This window comes from Peromyscus californicus, unplaced genomic scaffold (genome assembly GCF_007827085.1).
Source record: "Peromyscus californicus insignis strain IS unplaced genomic scaffold, ASM782708v3 Scaffold_20__1_contigs__length_68692818, whole genome shotgun sequence".
NCBI lineage: Eukaryota > Metazoa > Chordata > Mammalia > Rodentia > Cricetidae > Peromyscus > Peromyscus californicus.
In genome coordinates this window covers 38817557-38823556 of record NW_026294503.1, presented here as the reverse complement: position 1 = coordinate 38823556, position 6000 = coordinate 38817557, and the positions used below count along the sequence as shown (strand labels likewise).

General features: G+C 48.5%; 1 protein-coding gene across 29 annotated transcripts in view; it reads left to right on the top strand.

Moving 5' to 3' along the window:
* Positions 1-2012: 2012 nt before the first annotated feature.
* The window catches only part of Ptk2 (protein tyrosine kinase 2), a 228806-nt gene continuing 224818 nt past the window's right edge, over positions 2013-6000 (top strand). For 27 of the 29 annotated variants that reach the window (XM_052747987.1, XM_052747980.1, XM_052747975.1 and 24 more), the window contains exon 1: positions 2013-2141. The gene's annotated coding sequence lies outside the window, so the exon portion shown is untranslated. Of the gene's footprint in view, positions 2142-3407; positions 3492-6000 lie in introns of all 29 variants that reach the window. The other 2 variants (XM_052747959.1, XM_052747981.1) reach the window with 2 other exon arrangements.

The following is a 6000-nucleotide window of genomic DNA, read 5'->3' as shown; positions in this document are numbered from 1 at the left end:
TGTGATCTGTACCATGTCACCCATGATGCATCCTATTGGTCAAAGCAAATTGTGAGACCTATTCAGACTCAAGGGGTGAAAACCAGATTCTGTCTCTTGTTGGGAGGCCTGTCAAAGACTTGGTGGCCCTTTTTAGTCTCTCACAGAGTGCTACCTGTCCTCACAGACATTTCTTTTGTGTCATCATGCTCTTCCAGTCTCCCCTACTCCTCTGATAATAATCTCCCATTTCACATCATGCGAAGTTTCATTCACTCACTCAACAGATCTTTATTATGTGGCAGGGACGGCCGAGTGGACAAAACAAAGGTCCCTGCTCCATGAATCTAGTAGTTCAGAGTAGAGACAATCAAGAAACAGACAAGAGCAGTGCTGAGCTGGTGTGAACAATAGGAGCTTTGGAGACAACAGAGTAAGTTGGTGGGGAGCATGGACGGGAGGACGGCAGGGCAATGGGTGGCAGTTACAAAGTGGTCAGCTGACATTAGGGAAGTGACAACTAAGATAGGGGTCAACAAGAAGTACAAGGGCCCTGAGCTGATGCAGAGACACAATCCCTTATGTTAAGTGCAGATAAACACCATAGGCTGGGTATAGGGACACAGCCAGTAATTCCAGCACCAGGGAGATGGAAGTAGAAAGATCTGGTGTTCAAAGTCATCCTCAGCTACATATAAGTTTTAGTTCAGCCTGGGCTACATGAGACCACGTCTCAAAAATCCCCAAACACTGGGGCTAGAGAGAGATAGCTCAGTGGTTAAAGAGTATTCGTTGCTTTTGCAGAGGACCTGGGTTCTGTTCCTAGCACCAACATGGTGCCGCGTAACTATCCCTAACTTCAGAAGAGTGATCCAATACCCTTTTCTGACCTCTATGTGCACCAGGCATGCGTGTGATATACATATATACATTCAGGCAAAACACTCATACACACACAATACAAAAAAATAAACCTCGAAAAAAAATCCTGATAACCATCACTACTATCCCCAATACAAGCTTAATACACGTCATTAAAAAACAATAAAAAAGGACTGAAATATGGCAAAATCCCGACAACCAAAAGCGTTTTATTATACCCGATTCTGTTCCGAGTAAATTACAATTCCCAGGAATGTAAGGGTTGGTGGTTCCGTGTTCACCTTTCACTGCCTGTCCCGCTTGTGGTGAAGATCAAAATGACACCATTAAAAATGAAAGTTCCCCCGCTTCTGGTTTCATTTCCTACCGCAAGGATGCCAGTGATTTTTTTTTTTTTCAGAGAACACAAATCAGTCACCACTTCCTGCTTAAGACTCTCCATAGTGTCCCTGCGCATAAACACAAACTCAAGGCAAGGAGGCACAGTTCACAAGGCCAGCACCACCTGCTTGATTCAGGCTAAAGTGTCCCCCGGTCTCTCACGTTTCCTGGTAAGCTGTGCGCTGGAACGGGCTCTTATCCCAGCAGACTGGCACGGTGGCTAAGTTTGCGCCCTCTTGTCTACCCAGTGTCCCAGGAAGGCTTTCCTAGACCTGTAGGGGACAGGGGAAGGGGGCTGCAGTGTGAGCCGCCCCAGGCGCTCTCAACAGTCTTTCGGACCGCCTTCCGAGATCCATGAAAATACTCCCTGCGCCTCAGTTTCCCCATCTACAGAAGGCTCATGAACCTTTCTCTCTTGCAGCGGTGAAGGCTGGAGAAGGTCAGGGTGGGCGTGTGAGCGGCCGAGGAGCTCCGGTGACCATGTGGGACCCGGGCCTAGCCCGCCGCCCCAGCTGTGGCCACTCCGGCCACCTCGTCATCCCGGAACAGCTCTATCCGCGGACGTCGCCACGCCCGCACAGCTGGGATAGACTTCACTAGGAGCGGGGCGCGCCGCCCTCCTTTGCGCAGGCGCGGGCCGGGTCGCGCCTGCGCAGAGCTCCGCGCTGAGGTGAGGCGCCGCGCGCCGCGAGGTGTGGGCGCGCGCTCCTCGCCACGGCGCACGCGCGGGTCCGCGCCGACTCAGCACGGCCCGAGGGCGCGAGCCCGCCGCCACCGCTACCGCCGCCGGCCGGACCGCCGTGCGCCGGGCGTGCGCGTGGGAGAGAGCGCGGCCGCCTGTGCCGGCGCCGCCCCGCTGCCGTCTGTCCGCCTCAGCCTCGCGCGCTCAGCGGCGGCCGGTGAGTGCGGGTCGCGGGCCACGGGTAGCGGCCGCGGAGGCGCGGGCTCAGGGCGACGGGCGGCGCGGGCCGCGGTGCGGGCTTCGGCGGACACGGCCCCCGCCGCGCCCCGGCCTCGCTCCTCGTCAGGGCAGCCGGGCCCGAGGGCTAAGGAGGCCGCGGGCCGGGGTGCAGGAGGCCGCGGGGTCCGGTACGGCCGGGCGGGCGCGGCGGGGACCCGGGAGGCCCGAAAGCCGAAAAACAAAGGGGGTGGCAAGCGGGAGTGCGGGCCAGCCGCGGGGTGGCCGGCGCGTGGCTTCCAGGGCGACCGTACGAACCCCGGAGTCATTGTGCTGTCCAAGTTCCCTCCGCCCCCACCCAGCCCCGCCGCGGCGCGCTGCCTGTCCCCGCCGGTCCTCGCCGGCTGCTTTTGTGGCACCGCTCTAAGGAGCGAGGGTGTCTTGTGTGCGCGCACTTGTGTCGTTTAATTGTAAGGTTTTTGTAGAAACGCACTGAGGAGAAAGTTGCCTTTTTTTTTTTTTTTGAAAGCCATTTCAACAGTGTCTCATTCTTGCATAGTTAAACTGCAGCTGGGAGTTTGGCAGTGGGACTAAGATAATAGCAATACTGTAGTGATTATGGGGACTGGTTGAAATAGGTTGGAGCTGAAGGCACTGCGAGAGTTTGCCGGTCTGTTTTAAATCTTGACCAGCGCTGGCATTTCTATTCAGAATGGAAGCTTTATCATGGTTGTGATAATAGGCTATTGCTACTTGAAGTGAAATACCAGCGTCTCATTCGTGTGTGTGTGTGTGTCTGTGTGTCTGTCTCTCTGTTTATAAATCGAGGAATGAAAGGTCTCTCTTTTGAAAGACTGGTCTCTGAGCAGTGACCTGGGACAGAGTATGTGGATGCAGACATTAAAAGAAATCATATAACATTAGCATGCTGCATATTTTTGTGGAGGTACACTATAGATATTTCCATCTGTGTAGTATTTCAACAAGAACTTCTTTCTGGGGATGGAACCCAGGGCTTCTCACGTGGCTAGTTCTGGGCTACTAAGCCACGCCCCCAGTCCAAACAGGAAACTTTAAGGACAAGGACGAGGAGTTCCAGTATCATTATGAGTGCATTTGTTTTATATTTGTGGCTATCGTCGGTGGGCCGATCCCTGGCCTTCTCTCTAGACACTTGAATTTATTAAAACGTTACAATAGTACATTTTCCTGGAAAGAATTTTATTCGAGACGTTGTCGTTTAATCCAATTTATTCATGATCTACAGGAAAAGGTGGCTTGTGTCTGGGAGGGGCCCATAAGTCACAGCTTTAAGTACAGTTCGAATCATGCAAAGATGATACCTGGACAGGTAAGTCCTTTTGGCTCAGAATCCTTAGTGTGGGGTAGGAAGTGCTGGGGCAAACTCCCTAGAGTATATGGGACCTACTGTTTTTGAGACTAGCAGCCCACTAAACGAGGAAGTGTTGGGGGTGGAGTTCCAGCTGTAGCAGTGAAGAGTGGGAGGAGGCTGAAGCGAGGACATGGGGTATGTGAAGTAGTTTGGAGCTCTGAGCCTGTTGTTGAGAATTACATAATCCATCAGTCCTCAAAACCCTGTTCTGGAGCTGGTTAGATAACTCTTCTCACTAGGAAGTTGGAGAAATACCCAAAAGACAGTTGTGGGCTGGGGAGTTAGCTCATTAGATGTATGCTAAGTGTGAAAGGCTCCGTGTTTGATCAGTGGCACTGTGGTCCTCTCCAAAAGACAGTTGTGTTAAAGCTACTTGCTTGAAAGATGATTGATCCTGTGGAGGAAAGGATTTTATATTACACTGTATAATACAGTAAAACTAATTGTGAAAACACTCCTTTCTTGGAATATTAATTTGAGTGAGAAAAGTAGTATATTTGCTCACAGAAATTTTTGCAGTGAATCCTTTCCCCTTATGATATCTTAATTTTGAGAAAATAATTAAAATTGTCTGAGTTACAAAAGATACGACTCAACATGTTAATATAGTGTGTACATCTTTTTAGTTTGGATTAGACATTTTCAGTTTAGATGAACTTTCACCTAGATCACTTCTTGTTTTAAATTTCAATCCCATTAAAAGTTAATTTTTTTAATTATTTATGTGTGTGTGATGTGTGTGCAGGTTGGTGTGTGCAAGTGTGGAGGTTAGAGGAACTTTGTGTAGTCACTTCTTGACTTCCACCTTTCTGTGGGTTCCAGAGATTGAACTCAGGTTGCCCGGCTTATGTACAGGCAAGTGCCTTTTTCTGTGGAGCCATCTCTCCAGCCTACATGAAAGGTTTTGCTATGTTAATATTTGACGTGATTTTTGTTGTTGTTATTGGTGGTGGTGTTGGTGATGGTGATGGTGGGTGATGGTGGTGGTGGTGGTGGTGGTGGTGGTGGTGGTGGTGGTGGTGGTGGGTGATGGTGGTGGTAGTCACCTCACTTAGAGAAACCGTAGAGAATGTGGCCCACTGGTAGAGAGTGTTCATGAAGCTCTGGGTTTGAGCTCCAGCACTGCAAAAGAGCAAAATAACCAGACAGTTTTGGTTTTTGTGGACTTTGCTTTAAAGCTTGGAGTCTGCCATTTTGAGTACATATTTTCATTACTATTTCCCCCACTAAGATTCCTTAAATAATCAGCAGTAGATTGCTGTTGGAATCTCTGAGGACTTTTACTGATGCCTTTAGAATTACTTAAAACGCAAGAAACTTAAAAGGTGGGCAAAGTGAGTGGCTCTGTGTGTGTGTGTGTGTGTGTGTGTGTGTGTGTGTGTGTGTGTGTGGTGGTAGTGATATAATCTAGGCTGCTTAAGAGTGGAGCCACTTGTCAGGTATTCCTCCTGATGCCCCTAGGCTCCTCCGGGTTCCGAGGCTCACTAAACTACATTGAAAAGGTGTATTTGACCACTGTCTCTGAACTGCAATAATAGTGGATATTTGATCTTTTTTTGGCTTTGTTTCTTTACATCATTTTGGCAGAGGTTTATTTTATATTATGACTACGGAAAGAAAAGCAGCCTCGTGCACAAGAAATTAAATTTATCCATCCCAGTTTCTGGTACTAATTTCTAGGAATTGTGCCAGATTGTATTCAGAACTCCTTAAAGTGATTGCCAATTATAAAGCCTATAATCTATAATATTTAAAAAAATTGTATTTTTATTGGGTTCTAGTATGGAAATACAATGCAGAGAAGTCTGTGTGGTTCAGCTTTCAGTTTAAGTGGACTTTAGCTCATGCTGTTACGTCTAATCTGCATGCACACTCTTGGAAGTGGGAAATGGGAGTTTGTGTGAGTGTGCTGCTGGAGCTGGAAGCCTGGGGAGCATCACTAGTGGTGTTGCCCAGAGTTTATGGTCATGAAGATGTTTCCTTACCAGCCTTAAAGTTAATTAAAGTAGTTCTGTGCAGACCTCACTGATGTGTATTTCCCCTTGCTAAAAAAAATGACTGGAATCATACTTGGAATGTGATCTTATAATAGGGAAGTGATCTTATCACTGGGCCCCCTGTGTGTGGCTGCTCTTATGGGAAACCTCAGAGAGGATCTGGACTTTCAATTAGATTGGTGCCCTTCCTTCCCAGACTGAGTGGGGGTTCTTCAGTCTTCTGCACCTATGAACCATTGGGCTGCAGGTGCTGTCCCATCCTCAGTGTACACAGAAGACCTGGAGATTGAAATTAGAGTAACTTGCCGAGGTTGCTTGGCCCATATGGGCAAGATTCAGGAGGGGAGCTTAACTAGTCTTCAGAATGTGAGTGATGGTGTCTGGGAGGTTTAGATAAGTAGGTTTTCTTTCTTTTCTTTTCTTTTTTTTTTTTTTTAAGATTTATTTATTTATTATGTACACAGAAGAGT